The sequence below is a fragment of the Medicago sativa genome, chromosome 6 (assembly GCF_051527215.1).
Source record: "Medicago sativa cultivar Bolivia chromosome 6, Bolivia_mono, whole genome shotgun sequence".
In the NCBI taxonomy this organism is placed as follows: domain Eukaryota; kingdom Viridiplantae; phylum Streptophyta; class Magnoliopsida; order Fabales; family Fabaceae; genus Medicago; species Medicago sativa.
Genome location: NC_140754.1, coordinates 36,348,221 through 36,370,659, shown reverse-complemented (window position 1 = coordinate 36,370,659; position 22,439 = coordinate 36,348,221). Strand labels below are relative to the sequence as shown.

Genomic DNA, 22,439 nt, shown 5'->3' with positions numbered 1-22,439 from the left:
TTGTCTTGGGATTGTTGGATAAGTCTAATGACGTAATCCGGATCAACCCAAGCCTTAAACCCTAATTATTTGTTACCTTAATTCCTAATCTAAATTCACCGTTTTAACATGAATTAATTATTATCAAACTGTAGAAGCGAACGCGGAGGGTTTGATAATGGTTAATTCATCATCACAGATATCAATTCATAAAGCAAACGCGGAGCTTTGATATCCGATCAAGTGAATTTAGACAAGGTTTGCGAAACATGAGAATAGTCTAGCAAACCTTGGGACACATAAAGTTTCGACCTTCAAGGCTCCCAAAGGCAATCACCCATGAGAATAGGTGTGGTTGTTGGAGAGATACACTCACTGACTTCGAGAGGAGCTGTGATATGCTAAAGAGAAACTTGTCCTTAGTAATTAAGATTAACGCATAATTATAAGTTTAAGGCTTGCTTGTGAAAAGATTCGTTGTTATGATGAACCAATGATCCCAAGGCTTTTTATTAATATTGTTATTTACCTTCAGCAAACAAACCTCCCTTTTACTAAACTTTCTCCTCTTCTAATCATTCTTTAAAGGTTAATTAGATTGACCAACTCCCTAGCGGAACGATACTCTACTTACTACTATTACTTGGATAGGCCGTGCACTTGCGGTTTGGCCCTATCACGTGTCATCGTGGGATTGGTCTTCGGACCGGTTCAAAACAGGTGTTACACATTCTCAATTAGATTTAGTGAATTTAAAATAAGTGTGTCGATCTTCATCTAGTGCGATCTCTCTACTGTAATACTGCGTGTTTTCCCTAATCGAAATGAATCCATATTTGTATCAAGAGTAAACCCTGTTAATTTTATCATGCAAAAATTTGGTGTTAAATTTCTTTTTATAAAAATTTGGTTTCCCCTAATGGAGTTTCAAATACTACCAAATCGTCATGTACTTGTATCAAAATAAACTGCTCTCAAGAACCAAATATTTTACCCACGTTGAAACAAACCATTACGAATATGAAGCCTTGGGGATCGGCTTCATATTCTAAGTACTTTGATAGTATTTCTGTCAGGTTTTTGATGCCAACATGCTCCCTCACGACACAAGTCAGTCAACATTTGAGCCCAATCCGCTTCTGTTGGCATGTTTATGTTAATCCTTCTTCTCTAGTCACCAGATGCAGTTGGTTCTCTTTGACCGAGCATTGTACACAAGAAATTGAAGTGTAAAATTCCTATAGGTATCTGAATGACACCAAATTAGAAAAGCAATTCTATACACAAGTTTGATCATAACAGGTTGATAGACCATGTAAAGCATTTTCATTGAGAGAAAATCAACAATTTGGATACTAACTAACATGATCAACCAAATAATCAACAAGTTTAAAAAATATCATGACAATAGCATAGTGAGCCATGTGTTTCTAATAATTATTTATATTTGTATAACAACACAATAATCTAAGGCATCATTTTAGATTCTTGATCAAATATATATTCTATAAACTATTAAAAGTATAAACTAATACAATATACCATCAATCAAGCATAAAAAATTCATAAAGTAGGAAATATGCATTATTGTGAATTTTAGGATTTGCTCGAAGAAGAGTTCCTGCACCAATACTATGGAAGTGCTTATACTTCTCCAGAAACTTTCAAGCAATTTCAAATAAAAAAAGTGAACCAGGGGTGTACCTAAAAAGGTAATTTTTTTAAAACAAAAATAAAGAATTAACAACTAAACTATCACCTTATGAAAAATATGATATCAAGAGACTTTAGAAATATTATAACACGGGCAACAACAACAAATTGTTGTAAATTTAATATATATTTCAAAAGTTTCAAATATTTTGTGTCCCATATTTTTAATTGAGAAATATAGAAAAGTATTTTAATTAAAAATTATTATCATATGAGTAATTATTGTGTTTGACTTGGTTTTCCAGACATGCTTTTAAATCCAAATTTTTGTAACTGCCTTTCCTTTATATCTCTTGAATGTGGGAATATTATTGTTCTTTTTCTTAACTATTTTATTTGAGCACTTATTTGCCAAGTCAAAGTATAACGTTTCTTTTAATAGCAATTTAGAAGGAATTATTCTTGCTTGACTTAACAATGATATGGTGCATATAAAATGAATTCACGTATTGCATGGACAATGGCTTTTTATCACTTGGCTTTGAGTTTTATCAAAAACAAGAAACTTGTCCCTCACTTCCTATTGTTCTATGGGTTACATCTTCCTGAAAATAATTCTCCTTGTTAGTTCTGTTTCCTCGATTATACATCGAGAAGGGTCTGTTAAATCCTGGGGGATTAGCGTATAATTACGCGGAAAATCCTTAAGGACAGTGCGATCAGCACGTCTCAGACTACGTCCATCGTTTGTTCATCTTGCAGTCCTCTTATCAAATTGATGTTTAAAGATGCTAATGAATTATGTAGATGGTCAATTCTACAACAATATCAAGACAGATAAGTTTAATTGATCTTTCTCTTTTGTTTATTCTCATCAATATAAATTGATTATTATATTTATATATTGTTTATTATTTATAGATATAATATTATGCCTAATTTTACAACACAAAAAACCATCTATGCAGCTGAATAGTGCAGCTTAAAGGTTACACCATTCTGCATGTTCTGAATTGATGGCGCCATCCTCAACCTCATTATTAAGATTTGTTCATCATTCTGTTGCCTTAAGAGTTTTGAGATACCTTAAGAGCTTTGAGATCGTGGTTTATTCTTTCCCAGAGATTCTAATCTCCAACTTTTAGGATTCTCTGTTGCTGACTGGGCAGGTTTTATAGATTCAAGAAGACCAGTTTCTGGACATGCTTTTTCTACCTCAGCCTTTCAATCTCTTTTCATCCAAGTTGGGAACGATCAACATTTATCAGCTTCCAACTTGTGGAGGGATATTGCATCACGTGCATAATATAGAAGGATAGAGTAGTTAACACAGTTACTTACATAGCAAGTAACAAGCTTAGTTAGCCATGTACATGTTCAACATCCGAGAAGTCATTGTCTCTTTGAACCAATACTAAAGGGAGAAAAGTGCAACCATTATTTTGAAGATAAAAAAAAAGTTGGATATCCTTAAGGTGAAGGGGAGTGAGGTTCTTCCTCAAGTCTAAATATTAGTACTTTCTAGGTAAGGGAGATTGGCTTTTGGTTAGTTCAAAAATACACACATCACCAACTTTCAACTTCTTGTGTGCTACAAATTTCTTCCATCTACCATTAATTTTTCCAGAACACTATTTGGCCTCCTAAGCTCTCCCATCCAAGAGCTAAGGAAGAATGTCACTTTGCTCTTTCTTCATATGATTGTTAGCAAATTGTGATGGGACATACTGCATTTTATTTGGTATCTCTAAGAAAATGAGCAACATAGATGTTTATGAACATTACATTTCAAAAAATTTAATGGATAAATTAAAATTTAGAGAGCAAATCAAATCATGAATTATACCACTGGTTTGAACATGATGTTTACGCGAGTTTTCGAATATGGAGATTGTTCCAACGCCTTCACTTGAGTCACTTCTCAATCTCTTTTGTGGTTGAGGGCATTAAATTGGTGGTTTTGGTCTAGTTTTCTTTAATGAAGGTGGCTTATCCAAAATTTCAATTGAGTCGTCACCATTAGTTTGGTAAAGTTGTTTTGTTCATGTTCATTGTCATGAAATACTTTTTTTTGGAGAGGATTGTCATGAAATACTAACAACTGATAAGTTTAGTTTAGAAAAATGTTGTTTTTTAAAAAAATTATGTGCTAAATACGCAAAACACATTTCGTAAGATAATATTTGCACTTTAGACTTTTTAACAAATGTCTTTAGGGTATTTGTTAGCATTTTTCTTTCTCTTATGTTGCTGGTGAATTTCTTTATATATATGCTAACATAAGCAATTCCATGTGTTGCAGATGATACCAAAAGGTTTCACTAGGAGCCATGTGAATGACATGTCAAACCCAATGTTGAAGGTGAGAAAAACACTAGAAGGGGGGTTGAATTGTGTTTTGGAAAATTCTTCAATTCTCCTAAAAACTGAACACACTGATCAGAAGCTAAGTGAAACAGCTTCTGAAGTGATAATCAGAATCTGAACGCAGCGGAATAAAACAGAGAGAGAGAGAGAGAGAGAGAGAGAGAGAGAGAGAGAAGAAAGACACAAAGCAACTATACTGGTTCCTTCCACAATCAGGAAGTAGTCCAGTCCCCCTTGCACTTCCAAGGAGATTTCACTAGAATGTAATATCTGATTACAATTGCTCAAGCACACAGCAAGAGACTTCCTTTGCTCAAGCACACTTTGCAAGAGTGTTCCTATGCTCAAGAACACAATCAAGAGACTTCCTTTGCTCAAGCACAACTGCAAGAGACTTCTAGCTAAACAAAATTACACAGAAAATAGTTTAAGGTTGAACACTTGATATACAATTAGAGGTGCTCACAATACAAATCAGATACAGACTCTAAGACTTAAGAATTTCTAAGATATGACTTTGAGACACAGAAATTCTAAGTGAATGCAGAACAATTTCAGCAGAGGTTTGACACTTGTAAAAATGTTGAGAGTCTTTCGTTCAGCATTACCAAATCTCTAAGTCTTCACTCCTTTATATAGAGGTGTGAAAGAGACGTTGTGAAATTTCCAGCACATCAAAGAGTCGTTGTTGAAGCTTGATCTTTCACCGATAATCTTTTGCCTGATTTGGTTGTTGTCCTATGAAGAACCAATTTGAAATCCATTCCCATTGTGAAGGAACATCTTTGCAGGCATAGCTGTTATTCTGGAGTTGTTTTCTTGTCTTGTAGTGTGGACACAAAACAGAGTAGTGGAGAAGGTGGTTGTACAGTTCGTACAAAGTACAATGTCAACGCTTTTTGAAGATAAGGTTCCAATGCCTTCAAATCTTCACCAAAATGACCGTTGCAACCATCCACTAGTCTTTTGTAGTGTTTTTGAATCCAATAGACAGCTTTTAAAGAGTTGATCTTTGAATCTTCAGCTTGTGGTGATAATCAGCTTCTGATGAAGTCGCTTCTGAACTATCCGCTTCTGATGACTTTCAGCTTCTGATGACCTTCAGCTTCTGATGACGCCATCATTCTACAGGCGCACTTTTGTCTTCAGATGCTCTTTCATATTCAGATGCACTTCTTTTCAGATGCTTTCAAGCTTCCTTTTCTTGATTCCTTAGCTCTCTTTTTGTTCTTCAGAACCTTTACATGATGTAAATTTTTAACTATGGTCCTACATTTGAACAAAAATTAGCTAGTCCAATTTACAATTTTTAATACCTTATTATCATCAAAACTCTTTAAGGTTCATTGTCAAACACATTTTGTTCAAACAAATGTTTCTCAAGACTTCATATGGCAAAAAATGGGAAATGTGTACGACTAAAAACAATGGGGATTTTTGGTTTCAAAAGCGTTGGAATTAATTTGATACACATTATTCACTAGACCATATGGGCACATCGTATTGTTTCAATATTAAGAAAACTCTCATTTTGTGGTGCATATATATTTGGCAAGAGTACCATGAAATTGAATATCCTTTTCATGACAAACAACATGAACAAAACAACTTTACCCAAACTAGTGGTGACAACTCGATTTAAATTTTCGATAAAACATCCTCATGCAAACAGAAGACTAGAACCAATTTCATGCCCTCAGCCACATATGAAATTGAGAAGTGACTCAAGTGAAGGTGTTGGAACAATCTCCATATTCGAAAACTTGTCTAAGCATCATGTTCAAACCAGTGGTATAATATATTCATGATGTGATTTGCTCTCTATATTTTAATTTATCCATTAAATTTTCTTAGGTGTGATATTCATAAACATCTATTTTGTTCATTTTCTTAGAGGATATAAGTGTTAGCATTTTTCATGATCAGGGTTTATTTCATTCATTTTCTTAAAGTTAGAGGGATAACTAATGGCTTTGAGGTTACATAATTAATAGCGTTTTTGTAATGAGGAGAGATTATTAACAACGCCTCGAAACATGCAAACAATTAAACCCCCACAGAAGTTACTGGCATGTAATAGTGGGCAGTTTTCAGTGTTAATTTTTTTTTTTTTTAATAAGTGTAAGTTTTTTTTTAACGGATTTTAATTGTAAGTTTGTAACCTAAATGTAAATTATGCAATAAATAACCATCATAAAATATATCATAAGTGTGTATTGCACAATGAAGATTGAAATTCTAGCACACAGTAAAGATGTTATACATGATGTCAAGACATCGTGACAACATAGATAACAAACAACAACTTGAATGATAAAGGCAAGAAGTAAAAGGCACAAGTAATTTGTTAACCCAGTTCAGTGCAACGTCGCCTACATCTGGAGACTATCAAGCCAAGAAAGAAATTCACTATAATAGTATTAGTTTGAAGCATACATAAAAACTATCTCCAGTTTACTAGCTTCGCACCTAAACACTACCCGTACAATTTCTATCTAAGACTCTCCTAGATATGAGATCTCCCTCCCACTTCCTCTCATCCACAGCCACAATGATTGACTCAATAATAACAACAGTAATGGAGTCACACTCCTAGACAAAGAATCAGCTCTTGCTTACAAGCTTTTGAGTGATTCAGAGTTTACAACTTAACTACAGTCCAACTTTATGCATCAACGTGATACAAGAGGGGCTCACAAATAACAAGGGCAGATTAAAACCCTAAAACGACACTTTTACAAATGACGGCTTCAGTGGTGAACTAGGTCTTGACTCTTGAGTCTTCCTTTATATAGCATGAATGCATAATGGGCTTGATGCATAACTCGGGCCAAACAATCAGTTGAACCACACGGTTTTCAGCACAATATTCTAAGGTAGATCAAATGTTTCCTAAACTGTTACAACATCACAATTAAGAAACACGGCACAGATAAACCGCCTAACATTGCTTTTAGAAGCCACGTGCTTCTTGGTCAACTATACACGTGAATCAAATCTTTGGAGAATCTTCAGGGATCTCACGTTTAAAAGGAATGTCCAAGAAAGCGGAACAAGACACGCTATGATGTCGTACGAACATGTCAAGACATCTTGTCCGACATCTTGCTAGAACTCTTGTTTTAACAAAATGCAACTAATGCAACTCTACAAACCTAACAATCTCCTCCTTTGGCAAATTTTGGCTAAAACAACCTTTGCAGCTAGCACATATCTTCAAAAGCCTAGGAACTAGCATAGATAAAACAAAAGAGCAGGATATCATACAATCATACCTTCTTTCACTTTAACACAAATACTCATCACGAAATAAGATAACATGAAAGCTTCAACATTACTTTTAAAGAAATAACTTTAAAAATAATGCAAAGAGGACATGTTAAGACATCATCCAGCACATCAGAGGCATACACAGCAGAAAAGAAAAAAACTCAACCTCACAGAAGGAACGAACAGGAGAAATAAACTCCACAAAGAGAAATAAATTCGCATACAAACACATCAACCCATGGAGAAATAAACTCCCACATAGAATGCTTCAGAGTAAAATAAATTCTCATATCATCAGGATGTCAGAACACACACACCCACATGCATTCAATCATCAAGTACATACTAGCATTATCTTAAACATGGCATCATCAGGCTAATAAACAGATAAAGCTCCCCCTCAGTGGTAGATCAGAGAAAAAATTACTCCCCCTCAGGCAATACTTCTTTAACAAACATGCAAAAATAAATTCTACCATAACATATGAGCTACTCCCAATGGCGGAGCCAGCTCTATGGGAGGGTGTGCACTTGCACACCCTGAGATCTTAAATCCTACACTTAATATACTATTGTAAATGAACTTGCACACCCTCAATTGTTTAGTTTGCACCGAATTGCACCGATCTGCTGATTATTTAGTGTGACTTTTTTAACTTACTTTGGTCTTTTGCTTTCCTATATTAATTGCTCGCAGAGGTTAGACCATTTTCTTCTCTTTAACACAAACCATTGCTTTTTGTTTCTTCACTATTTTTGTCTTTTACTTTCCTCCAATTTATTTTTTTGTTAGTAAGGCTAAGATGAAAACCCGCTGATAGAACACTTGATCCTCAATTTTTTTTTCTTGTTCTCTAATTTTTCTCATTCTCGTTTTCCCCCTACTACAGCTTTATAAAGTAATTGTTGATTTATCACATATAAATGTTTTAAAATAAATATTTATTTTGTTTTTTTTTAATGTGACATACTGACATAAGTGTACGGCTAATTAAATTAATATTGTCTATACTCTTAAATAGTTATATTTTAGATAAAATTATGTCCCTTAACTTAATTTCTGATAAACGATTTGATTTTTTTTGTCTTTTTTTCCACGTCATTTTGATATTTTTGGTCCGTCTACAAATGGCTTTTTAAACTTTCAATTTATGGTTTTATTTATATTATAATAATTATTTTTACTTATATATTATAATAATTACTAAAAAAAGTAAGGAAAAAAGTCTGCACCCCCTGACCCAGGGTCCTGGATCCGCCACTGGCTACTCCCCCTCAGTTTCAGAACATCATACAATACTACTCCCCTTTTTCAGCCATAAATTCTAACAAACTACCATGCATAAGAAGTAGAAATAAAATAACTGAAGTACCAGGACAAAGTAGCAGGTCATAGGAGTGCATATATTATAGAACAGTCACATGTAATGCATATGAATCTAGGGCATAGCCCAAAAAAAAAATACAAATAAAAATGGAGACAAAAAGAGTCAAGCCTCAGCTTCTGACTCATCCCAATCATCATCATTGCCATTTCCAACCACATCCTCATCTTCATTTCTTGCGGCATCCTTATTCCCGGAGCCAAGTCTACATCTTCCTTTTGATTTGACAAAGCCTTAGTAACCTTGTCCACACTTATCTTTCTTTCAGTACTGATCCTGATAGTCTCCTCTAATGTCTTGGATATATCCTTGAGTTCATCAAGAATACCTTCCTTAGAAGTCAAGTTGGCAGCTCCCTGTCCAGGCGTTACGACAATGTTTGGGACATGTGTCCCTGCAAATAGCTTATAATGCAAAGATAAAGGAGTTTCCCTCTTGCTTGCTACATCAGTAGTCAACAAGATTCCAGGGTGTTGATACAGGATTATTCCACAGATAAGAGAGGGAAATGCAATAGGCAATTTCACAACAAAAGATTGGGCATGTTTCATTGTTTGATCAAAAACAAAAGAACCAAAGTCAAACTTCTTCTTAGTTCCAACAAAATAAAGAATTTTCCCAAACCAGTAGCTATAGTGGAAGTATGATTGGTAGGCACCCAATTTGCAACTCCTATCCTATGAAGCACAACATACTTGACACCTAAGTTGCTAGAAGACAACTTACCTTTAGCAGGCCATTGACTCACTTGATTTGCAGTTATCTCTTTGCGAACATGATTATTTGTCACCTCCACCTCATCACAAGCTTCCTCATCCTTACCCAAATACCTGTTGATCACTTCAGGAGAGAACTCTGAAGGTGAGAAAAACACAAGAAGGGGGGTTGAATTGTGTTTTAGAAAAATTCTTCGTTTCTCCTAAAAACTGAACACACTGATCAGAAGCTAAGCGAGACAGCTTCTGAAGTGATAATCAGAATCTAAATGCAGCGGAATAAAACAGAGAGAGAGAAGAAGAACGACACAAAGCAATTATACTGGTTCCTTCCACAATCCGGAAGTAGTCCAGTCCCCCTTGCACTTCCAAGGAGATTTCACTATGAGTAATATCTGATTACAAATGCTCAAGCACACAAGCAAGAGACTTCCAATGCTCAAGCACACAAGCAAGAGACTTCCTTTGCTCAAGAACACAATCAAGAGACTTCCTGCTCAAGCACAACTGCAAGAGACTTCCTAACTAAACAAAATTACACAGAAAATTGTTTAAGGTTGAACACTTGATATACAATCAGAGGTGCTCACAATACAAATCAGATACAGACTCAATGGACTTAAGAATTTCTAAGATATGACTTTGAGACACAGAAATTCTAAGTGAATGCAGAACAATTTCAGCAGAGGTTTGGTACTTGTGAAAATCTTGTGAGTCTTTCGTTTAGCGTTCTTGCATTACCAAAACTCTAATTCTTCACTCCTTTATATAGAGGTGTGAAAGAGACGTTGTGAAATTGCCAGCACACCAAAGAGTCGTTGTTGAAGCTTGATCTTTCACCAATGATCTTTTGCCTGATTTGGTTGTTGTCCTATGAAGAACAAATTTGAAATCCATTCCTTATCCAAAGGAACATCTATGCAGGCGAAGCTGTATTCTGGAGCTGTTTTCTTGTCTTGTAGCGTGGACACAAAACAGAGTAGTGGAGAACGTGGTTGTACAATTCGTACAAAGTACAATGTCAACGCTTTCGTCCAAATTGCAAGCACAAGCCTTCAAACACCTTTGAAATGACCGTTGCAAAACTCCACTAATCCTTCGTTTGTGTTTTCGAATCCAATAGACAGCTTTTGCATTGATAATTCTTCAAATCTTGAATCTTTTGTAAATCCAGTTGAGATTCAGCTTCTGGTGAAATAGCTTCTGATGAGGCAGCTTCTGATGATATGATTTCTGCAGCTTCTGGTGACGCAGCTTCTGATGATGTGGCTTCTGGACCTCTTGTCTTCAGAAGCACTATTCTTCAGGAGCGCTATTTCTTCAGGAGCAGCTTGACTTCAGGAGCGCTTTGCCTTCAGAATCATCTAAGCTTCATTTCCTTTGCTCTTTATTTGCTCATTCAGAACCAATGATGATGTAACTTTATAATTATGGTCCTGTACACTTGAACAAATATTAGCTAGTCCAATTTACAATTTTTAATACCTTGTTATCATCAAAACTTTTTAAGGTTCATTGTTAAACACATTTTGTTCCAACAATCTCCCCCTTTTTGATGATGACAAACAAAAGTATTTAAAATTGATCAATTGTTGTTAATCTAATTAACAAGTTGACTTTGGGGTTCTGAGGTTTGTAAGCTCAGAATCTGAGGTTTGTAAGCTCAAACTCCCCCTGAGTCTGATAGTCTTTAAGGTGAGGTTTGTAAGCTCCCCCTAAGTTCTATCCAGGTTAATTAAATTCATTTTTCGCACAATAAAAAATATCAGAGCTTAAAAACAAAATTGAATCATTGAAAGAATTAACTTATAGATAAGAAGAATGGTTCAATTAATTTTACTTGAATTTTGATACTTCTTCGTTCGTTCATAGCTTATACCAATAAGGTAAAAAAAATGATAGAAGTTTTTCAAAAATTTCAAATGCCATTAATGGGGCTCAGAGCCTTTAAATACTTGTCACATATACTCCCCCTTTTGTCATTATCAAAAAAAAAGGTAAAAAATAAGCATAAAAGACAAAAAGATTTGAGAAAAACTCAAACAAAAGAGAGTATACAAGAATTTAATCAGATCAAAAAATATATGAACATGAATATCTAAAAAATCAGAAGCAGCTAAACAGTCAGAAGCAGTAAGCATTCAGAAGCATAGAAAAGTAAAACAAGATGGTTTCAGAAACAAGGACTAAGAATTTAAAACAAACAACAAACAAAAGATAACACTAAGGTGTGCAACTAAGGGTTGGTTTGTTGTTGTTTCTTCATCTCCTCCATTTCTTCAATTTTCTTCTGCAACATTTCTTCAAGCTGTTGTTGCCTCTGGAGAAGAGCTTGTTCCCTTTCTCTGGCTTCTTGCTGCTGCTGTGCCATCTGTTTCTTCAGAAGCTTACACAACCTGGCTTCTCTGGTCAAGTAGTCCGTTTCTGAGAAGAAAGGCTGGTTTGCCAGGAGCAGTGTAGAACTTCTTACTCTGAGACTCTGATTCAGATGCTCCATTAACTTCCTGACAGAAGCTTCCTTGCTTCTGATGCACTTAGCCCTTAAGCTTTCAATTAGCTCAGTTGCCCGGTTCTGAAGTGATGCCCAGGAGTCTTCATATGCACTTGTGAGATCAATTGTCCTTCGTTGATCCACAAGATTATGCAATTGACTAAGGATTGTCAGAAGCTCAGAAGTAATATATCCAGATTCCAGGATGTTTGTGGGTGGTTGTTCAAGGATTTCAAGATCAGAATCACTGATTTCCAGATCTTGAACAGGGTTAGGAAGTGGAATGGTAAAGTGTGTTTGTGTGTTTGAAGATGAAGGGTGGTCAGAGGCAATGTGAGTGGTAGAGGTTGAGGCTTGAACATTGACTAGAGAGATGTCAACATCCATGGGAGTTGGTTGTGGGGAGTGTTCAATTTCAGTTGGTGGTTGTTGTGATGAAGTTGATGTATGAGTGTTGAGTTGGGGGTCAATGGTAGCTGTTGGTGATTGTGGGGGTGTTGTGGGTTTATGTGGTTCTGGTGTTTGTTGATGGGGGTTTTCTGAAACAACATTTTCAGAAGCAGCTGCTTCTGGAGTTGCTTCAGAGGCCTTTTCTGAAGTAGATTTGTCTATGGGTAACTCACCTGAGTAATGGAGAGCAAGATTGTCTAAGACAGAAGTGTCTTCTATTGGTTCAGGTACAGATGGTGAAGAGGGTGAAATGGGGAGAGAGGTGACTGGAATCTGAATTACCTGATCTGCAGGGCCAGCTTCAGAAGTGATCTTTTGTGGATCAGCAGCTTGAGGAACTACTTCTGAAGTTCCCTCTTCTGGAGCATTTTCAAAAATGAGCATCATATCGTCTTCCTCATTGTCTTCAGTGGGCTTACCAGTAATGGCTCTTACTTCAGCCAATTTATCTTTGTAGAACCTATCACAATCTTCCAATCCCAAGGCCTTGAGCTTTTCATTTCTTTGATGAGTGTATTGTGCTTTTAGATCCTTTTTGTCTGCAATAAGTTCAGAAGCACGTTCATCTGCCATCCTTTTCCTTATTGGAGTCATCTCAACCATAGGACTCACAAGTTGAAGGGGAGCCTTCTTCTTCTTCAGCTTGGGATCAGCCTCTTCTTTCTCCATTTCTTCAAGAGCTTCCTCCAGCTGCTCTTGGGTGATTACCAAATCTGCCTTACCTTTTCTTCTTTTCTGAGGAATAGAGGCAGCACCAACCTTCTGCATCTTTCCTTTTTCCTTGATAGAAACAGGTTTAGCAGCTTCTGACTCAGTACTAGTTCTGGCCATCTTTCCTTTAGTAGGAGCAGCATCAGATTCAGAACTAGTTCTGGCCCTTTTCCCTTTAGGTGCATCAGAAACAGCAGCTTCTGACACAGCAACTGCTTTGGCCTTCTTGCCTTTCCCTTTAGCAAGAGCAGCTTCCTCCTGAGACCTCGCATCTTCCTCCAAGACGTACTCAGCTACTGATAGAACTAGGAAATCAGAGTCACTTTCCTTAAAGATGGGAGGAAAGTCCCTGATTATCTCAGTTTCAGCAGTTGTCATCTCTAACCACTTTTCATCTTTAGGGGCTTCTTTGATGAACTTCATAGAGCATAAGCTCCTGCTACTGATAGTCCTTTCAGCAGTAGAGACTTCGAAACATCTATCAGAAGCACTCCTTGTCCTTTTTAAGAACTCCAGCACCCTTCCTTGATAAAAGATTTCAGACAGCAATCTTCCATAGGGTACTTGTTTTCTTCCTCTGATAGTGCTTTCATTTATGGCCCAGCAGAGATGATCCATTACATATCTTGGGAAGTTTATCTTTTCCAGAATAGCCATGAAGTAAATTGCTAGCTTCTGTTGATTGTTGGGTTGGTCAGATCCTCCTGCTCTTTGAAAGAAGCAATCATTACTGAATTTCACCAACATCCTGTTGTGAATCTCCATTTCAGAAGGCTTTGCATCTTTCTTCCCACCCAAAAGAGTGTTGTAGTAACCTTGTAGCAGGACATCTTCCTTCCTGACTATTTCTTGGAATCTTCCCTCTGCATCCATCCTACAAGCTTTAGCTATAACGTCCTCAATGATGGTTATAGGAATGCCCATCACTTCAGACCTTATTTCTAAGCTATCAAATGATGTAGGATTCATATCCATGATCATTTTCCCTTTCTTTGACCCAGCTTGTTTGCTTACGACTTTTGCAGGCTTTTCATTGTACACTTCAGCTTTTAACCAAAAGTCCTTGACCAAGTTCACATATGTTGGCCCATTTAGCATCTTGAAATACTCAGACAGCATCTGAGTCTCTATCAATCCTTCCATGTTTACTTCATACTTCTTGAGTGAAGCAAAATCCACCGGTGACTCTACTTGAACTACTAAGGATTCCCATGGAATATCCATAGTCTTCTCTTTGTAGATGGACCCAGATTCTGATACGCTTTGCTTGTTTGATGTAGATTCTGAGACTTTTCGTTGCGAGCTTGATGATGCCATTTGATGATTGACGAAGATTTGAAGAAGATGAAGATTTTAGGGTTCTAAGATTGAGAAGAATGCGCTTACTTCGCAAGAGGTTTGAGAGCAAATGTGTTTGTTGTGAGTGAGTAGTGTGTGAATTGACAAAGTGTTAAAAGTAAAACGATTGCAATTCAAAAGAGACATACAAACATAACATTAATGACAAAATTGGGGGCGCGTGAAAAGTACTTTCAAAGCTATTAAATCATCATTGCCCTTTTAGTTATACACCAACACATACAGGCCACGTAAGAAGTTCACAGAGTAACTACCAAGTTAGTGGGCCAGAAGTTACTTTTTAAAAGGTAACTTCCAACGTTTCCACTAATTCAACTATTCAGAAGCAACAAATCCAGCTTCTGGACTTCTGATGCTGACGTCATCATCAGAAGCGAGTTTTCCTCAGAACCTCAATAAAGAGCTTCTGATGGACTACCGCTTCTGAACTAACTTCAGAACCTAAAATCCTATTCAGGAGCAAGCAAGCATTTAATCAGATACAAAGTGCATGTTCAAATTTTTCTTTATAAAATCAAATCTTTCAACAGTTAAAGGCTTAGTAAATATATCAGCCCATTGATTTTCAGTATCAATGAATTGTATATCTAAAATTCCTTTTTGAACATAATCTCTGATAAAATGGTGTTTGATTTCAATGTGCTTCGCTCTTGAATGCAAAATTGGATTTTTAGACAAACAAATAGCAGCAGTATTATCACAATAAATGGGAATACTGTTAGCAGTTATCTGATAATCTTCCAACTGATGTTTCATCCAAAGTAGTTGTGTACAACAACTTGCAGCTGAAATGTATTCTGCTTCTGCTGTAGACATAGCAATAGTTGTTTGTCTTTTGCTAGCCCAGGATATAAGATTATCACCCAGAAATTGACAATTGCCACTGGTTGACTTTCTTTCAATCCTATCACCAGCATAATCAGCATCACAGAATCCAATTAGCTTATAATCTAAGGATTTCCTATAAAGGAGTCCAAGATTAGTTGTTCCTTTCAAATACCTGAAGATTCTCTTGACAGCAGTCATATGAGATTCTCTAGGATCTGATTGGAATCTTGCACACAAGCATACACTGAATAAAATATCTGGCCTAGATGCAGTAAGGTATAACAAAGAACCAATCATACCTCTATACAGCTTCTGATCTACTTTAGCTCCTTCATCTTCTTTGCTTAAGTTGCACGTGGGGTGCATTGGAGTGTTCATCACTTTACAATCTTCAAGTTTGAACTTCTTCAGAAGCTCCTTTGTGTACTTTGATTGATGAACATAGACTCCATCTTTGCATTGATTGATTTGAATGCCAAGGAAGAACTTCAGCTCTCCCATCATGCTCATTTCAAATTCATCCTGCATCAACTCAGAAAATTCCTTGCAAAGAGATGCATTAGTAGAACCAAATATTATATCATCAACATATATTTGCACAACAAGAATATCTTTCTCAAGGGTCCTTCTGAAGAGTGTAGTATCAACCTGTCCTCTTTTAAAATCATTTTTGATTAAGAAATTACTTAGTCTATCATACCAAGCTCTGGGAGCTTGTTTCAAGCCATATAGTGATTTCTTCAGTTTAAAAACATGGTCAGGATATTTAATATCCTCAAATCCAGGAGGTTGCTTGACATACACTTCTTCTTCTATGACACCATTTAGAAATGCACTCTTGACATCCATTTGATATAATATTATGCCATGATTAACTGCATAGGAAAGAAGTAACCTGATTGCTTCCAATCTTGCAACTGGAGCAAACGTTTCAGTGTAATCAATGCCTTCTTGTTGACTATACCCTTGTGCAACAAGCCTGGCTTTGTTTCTTGTTACTTCACCTTGCTCATTCAGCTTGTTTCTGAATACCCATTTTGTTCCAATAATGTTCTTGTGCTGAGGTTTGGGTACCAGATCCCACACATCATTTCTTTGAAATTGATTCAACTCTTCTTGCATAGCTAGGATCCATCCATCATCTGAAAGTGCTTCATCAACTGTTGTAGGTTCAATCATTGAGATTAGTCCAATCATTGACTCCTCTTGTCTGAAATGTGATCTTGTTCTTCTTGGACTATCTTTGTTTCCAATGATTAGCTCCTCAGGATGTGAAGACTTGTGTTTGAATGTGTTTCTGGGTGGATCTGCTTGATGTGAGCCATCTTGTGCTTCATCAGAAGCAGCTTCATCTTGCGCTTCTGATGTGGGTTCAGCTTTTGGACTATCTTCAGATTCAGCTATCTGATCAGGTTCTGGAGTAGCTTCAGGAACCTGTATCTCTGCAAAACTTTCACCTTGCTTTGAAGTTTTATCTTCAAGCTCCTTGTCATCAAATTTAACGTGCATAGATTCTTCAACACAAAGTGTTTCTGAATTATACACTCTGTATGCCTTTGACCTTTCAGAGTAACCTAAAAAGATTCCTCTTTGGGCCTTGGCATCAAATTTCTTTAGGTAGAGCTTGTTGTTCAGAATGTAACATGTACATCCAAATTGATGAAAGTAAGAGATATTGGGTTTTCTTCCTTTAAAGAGTTCATATGCTGTTTTCTCCAAAATAGGTCTAATATAGATCCTGTTCTGAACATAGCATGCTGTATTCACTGCTTCTGCCCAAAAATGTTTTGGTAAATTGTTTTCATGACTCATGGTTCTGGCCATTTCTTGTAAAGTTCTATTCTTTCTCTCTACAACCCCATTTTGTTGTGGTGTTCTAGGAGAAGAGAATTCATGGAAAATTCCATGTTTTTCACAAAAAGCTTCAAATGGCTCATTTTCAAATTCTCCACCATGATCACTTCTGACTTTCAAAATTTTTGATTCTTTTTCAGATTGAATTTGAGTGCAGAAGCTACTGAATACATCACACGCAACATCTTTACTCTTTATGAATTTCACCCAAGTCCATCTGCTGTAATCATCAACAATGACTAATCCATATCTACTTCCATATAAGGATGCAGTACTCACTGGTCCAAATAAATCAATATGGAGTAATTCTAAAGGTCTTGAGGTTGAAACAATGTCTTTGGTTTTAAAAGATGATTTCACAATTTTCCCTCTCTGACATGCACCACAGAGTGCATCTGAATGATAGTCAATGTCTGGTAGCCCTTTCACAAGTTGTAACTTACTAAGCTTAGAGATTAACCTCCAGTTAGCATGTCCCAACCTTCTGTGCCACATCCATTTCTTATCATTCACTGATAGTAGGCAAACCACCTTCTGATCAGCCAGTTCAGAAAAATTGATTTTATAGACATTGTCAATTCTCTTTCCCTTGAACACAATGGATTTGTCTTCCTTGTTGATTACTGTACAGTTGGGTTTTTCAAAAAGCACATCATAACCATTATCACAAAATTGACTAATGCTCAAAAGGTTATGTTCAAGACCATCTACCAACCATACATTATTAATTGAGGTAGAGGAATTACCAATAGTTCCTGTACCTATGATCTTGCCTGACTGGTTGCCTCCAAATTTCACATTTCCTCCCTCTTTCATTGTTAGGCTGAGGAACATGGACTTGTCTCCTGTCATGTGTCTTGAGCAACCGCTGTCTAGGTACCATGATCTTTGCTTTGGCACTGCTCTTAGACATACCTGCATCATTGACATTTTTAGATTTAGGTACCCATTGTTCTATGGGTCCTGGAAGGTTAGTACTTAAGGCTTTACTCTTCACTTCTTGTACCTTGTGCTGTGAGTTGGGTTGCTTCTGATTAACCATCACCTTAGGTTTTGGTACTTCAGAAGCAGCAACTGTCTTCTTCTGAAACTTAGACTTCAGAACCCCAGATTTTGGTTTCACCAGACTCTGAGGAATAGGTTCTGATCTTTTCAGGATCCTGACCTTTGAGGTCTTGGAATCAGATTTGATCATAGCCTTTGACTTAGAGTTCTTTGGCTTTGAAGTAACCTTAGCCTTAGAACTAGAAGCTTCAGGTTCTGATTGAACAACAGTTTCCAACTCAGCCCCTTCTGGTACAAAGAATGTTTTCAGACCTTCCTTGATGCATTCACAACAAGATTTTAGATTGGTTTTCTCAAGTTTCACTTCTGGAAAACCAATTCCTCTGCCATTGTTCTTGTAAATGCTATAAATCATAGAAGCCACTCTGCTTCTGTCAATGCCAGATATAATAAAATCTTCAAGAGCAATTTCATGGTTACTTAAAGGTTTTTCATTACACTTTTCTTGTAGCTTCTGACATAAGAACCTGAGCTGATCTTCATATGTTTTACACATGAAGTCAAAGCCCCTAAGTCCTTGTTCAGAAGCTTTCAGATCCAATAGAGTTGATTTTTGCTGTTGTACCAAATCAGCATATTTTTCTTTTAAATCCTTCAACTCATTGGTTCTTACTTCAAAATGTGTAAGAAGTTCTTTAAGTGACTCAACAAGTTCATTTCTGGGAATTTTGGAATATACCTCGTTTTCATCTTCTGAGTCTGAATCTGATCCAGCTTCTGAAGTTGCTGTTGCTACCAACCCAACAGCTACCTTTGCATCTTCATCAGCTTCCTCTTTATCAGATCCAGATTCACTACCCAAATCATCCCAGGTTGCCATTAAACTCTGCTTGATCTGCTTCTTGAGTTTGCTTGGTTTGAATGTAGACCTCTTTGACTTGTCCTTTGACTTTTCTTTTTGAAGATCAGGGCATTCAGCAATGAAGTGTCCAGGCTTCTTACAGTTGAAGCATCCCTTCTGATCTTCTTTCTTTGAGCTTCTGGAGTTACCCCTTCTGGAGAGAAACTTTCTGTTCTTCTTGGCCAGATATTGAAGTCTGTTTGAGAGCATGGCCATTTCAGCAGCATCTGGTTCAGAATCTGAACTTGACTGTTCTTCCTCTTCAGATTCAACTACTTTGAGAGCTTTTGATGACTTGCCTTTGGATGGAAGAGCTATTGATTTACTCTTCTTAGTAAACTCATGTTCATTAAGACTTAACTCATGAACTTTGAGAGAACTAACAAGATCTTCGACACTTAAAGTGTTTAAATCTTTAGCTTCCTCAATGGCAGTCACCTTTGGTCTCCATCTGGCAGGTAAGCTTCTGAGTATCTTGCTTACATGATCAGAAGCAACATAGCTCTTCTTTAGAATCTGTAGCCCAGAAACTAAGGTTTGAAACCTTGAGTACATCTCCTCAATGGTTTCATCATCCTTCATCTTGAATAGCTCATACTGATGTACAAGCAGGAGAGCCTTTGCTTCTTTGACCTTCTTGCTCCCTTCATAATTTGAACAGAGAGAAGCAAACATAGCTTTAGCAGTGGATTTGTCACTCATCTTCATGTATTCTGCTTTGGGTATGGCAGTGACAAGAGCTCCTCTGATAATATGATGCTTCTTGTAGAGTTTCCTCAGTTCTGGAGTATGTTTCTTTCTATCCACAGCAGCTCCTTCTTCATCAAGGACTAAATCACCAACACCATCTTCCAGAATATCCCATAATTCTTCATCCAGGCTCATGATGTAACTGTAAAAGTTGGTCTTCCACCAAGAGAACTCTTCAGCATCTCCATTGAACTTTGGAACTTTTCCAACACTGGTTTTCTTACTATCACTATAATCATGTGAGACATGTTTATAGCTAGTATCACTAGAACCAGTAGGAGGAGGAGTAGACATGTTTTTCTCAGATCTTTGACTGTTGCACGGTTAAGTGTTACACAACAGACCAAGGCTCTAGATACCAATTGAAGGTGAGAAAAACACAAGAAGGGGGGTTGAATTGTGTTTTAGAAAAATTCTTCGTTTCTCCTAAAAACTGAACACACTGATCAGAAGCTAAGCGAGACAGCTTCTGAAGTGATAATCAGAATCTAAATGCAGCGGAATAAAACAGAGAGAGAGAAGAAGAACGACACAAAGCAATTATACTGGTTCCTTCCACAATCCGGAAGTAGTCCAGTCCCCCTTGCACTTCCAAGGAGATTTCACTATGAGTAATATCTGATTACAAATGCTCAAGCACACAAGCAAGAGACTTCCAATGCTCAAGCACACAAGCAAGAGACTTCCTTTGCTCAAGAACACAATCAAGAGACTTCCTGCTCAAGCACAACTGCAAGAGACTTCCTAACTAAACAAAATTACACAGAAAATTGTTTAAGGTTGAACACTTGATATACAATCAGAGGTGCTCACAATACAAATCAGATACAGACTCAATGGACTTAAGAATTTCTAAGATATGACTTTGAGACACAGAAATTCTAAGTGAATGCAGAACAATTTCAGCAGAGGTTTGGTACTTGTGAAAATCTTGTGAGTCTTTCGTTTAGCGTTCTTGCATTACCAAAACTCTAATTCTTCACTCCTTTATATAGAGGTGTGAAAGAGACGTTGTGAAATTGCCAGCACACCAAAGAGTCGTTGTTGAAGCTTGATCTTTCACCAATGATCTTTTGCCTGATTTGGTTGTTGTCCTATGAAGAACAAATTTGAAATCCATTCCTTATCCAAAGGAACATCTATGCAGGCGAAGCTGTATTCTGGAGCTGTTTTCTTGTCTTGTAGCGTGGACACAAAACAGAGTAGTGGAGAACGTGGTTGTACAATTCGTACAAAGTACAATGTCAACGCTTTCGTCCAAATTGCAAGCACAAGCCTTCAAACACCTTTGAAATGACCGTTGCAAAACTCCACTAATCCTTCGTTTGTGTTTTCGAATCCAATAGACAGCTTTTGCATTGATAATTCTTCAAATCTTGAATCTTTTGTAAATCCAGTTGAGATTCAGCTTCTGGTGAAATAGCTTCTGATGAGGCAGCTTCTGATGATATGATTTCTGCAGCTTCTGGTGACGCAGCTTCTGATGATGTGGCTTCTGGACCTCTTGTCTTCAGAAGCACTATTCTTCAGGAGCGCTATTTCTTCAGGAGCAGCTTGACTTCAGGAGCGCTTTGCCTTCAGAATCATCTAAGCTTCATTTCCTTTGCTCTTTATTTGCTCATTCAGAACCAATGATGATGTAACTTTATAATTATGGTCTTGTACACTTGAACAAATATTAGCTAGTCCAATTTACAATTTTTAATACCTTGTTATCATCAAAACTTTTTAAGGTTCATTGTTAAACACATTTTGTTCCAACACACCCGCCACATAAAAAGACTTTTCTATACTCTATACTCAGAGGAATGTCACAATCTCTAAGAATGTTAACAATGAATTCCTTTACTAACATTTCATAGCAGTTTCCAAATCCACTGACACTCTTTCTCAACCCAACTTCATCAATAAGATCCATCACTTGTTTGCACTCAAGAGCATCCTTTACCGATTCCCTTTCCAAAGCTAATCTCCTTTGACAGACGTACTTCCATTTCTGAGCATTAGCCACATGATGAAAAGAGACATTATCTATAGGGGTCTCAGGAACATTAATAGGAACCTTCTTTCCTCCAACATCTCTTTTCTTACCAGGAGGCACGATGTCCAGGACATCTGGCTCGACATCATAGTCAGAGTCACTCACAGGGACTTCCTTCATTTTAATGGACTTTTTCTTTGTTGCAGGAACAATAACTTTGCTCCATCCTTTTTCAGGTCCTACAACAGCACCCTTCTAGGTAGCCTTTTAGGTTTGAGTTTCAGTAACAATAGCCTTATCTTTCCTTTTCCTTAATCTTTTTGCAATACTAAGAGTTAATCTTCTCCCAATAGGTTCATCATCAGAGTCCAGATCCTCTATATTCAAAATATCAGCATCTTGATCCTTATCAACACCAGCAAACTCATTATCCTTGCTTTCTTCATTACCAGAATCACCCGCATTCTGTTCTTCCTCAGACATGCTTTCATAAGCTTTTTCCTTGTCAGACTCATCACTAAACACAACATTATCATCCTCACTTTCTGAACCACTGTTTTTATCATCACCATACACAATCTTTTCACCTTTATTATCATAAACCTCTTGCTCTTCACCATCATCAGTAACCATCTTATGTTCAGAATTTTTACTCTCAGAGGCTGACTCAGATTCAGACTCTAAATGAGAATTATCTCGTGTGGTTTCAACATAAGCATCAGTTTGAGCCAAGGATGTC

General features: G+C 36.9%; 2 pseudogenes; one reads left to right on the top strand and one right to left on the bottom strand.

Moving 5' to 3' along the window:
• The window catches only part of LOC146914863 (uncharacterized), a 47,325-nt pseudogene extending 25,445 nt beyond the window's left edge, over positions 1-21,880 (bottom strand).
• The window catches only part of LOC146914857 (uncharacterized), a 120,174-nt pseudogene that overhangs the window by 39,680 nt on the left and 58,055 nt on the right, over positions 1-22,439 (top strand).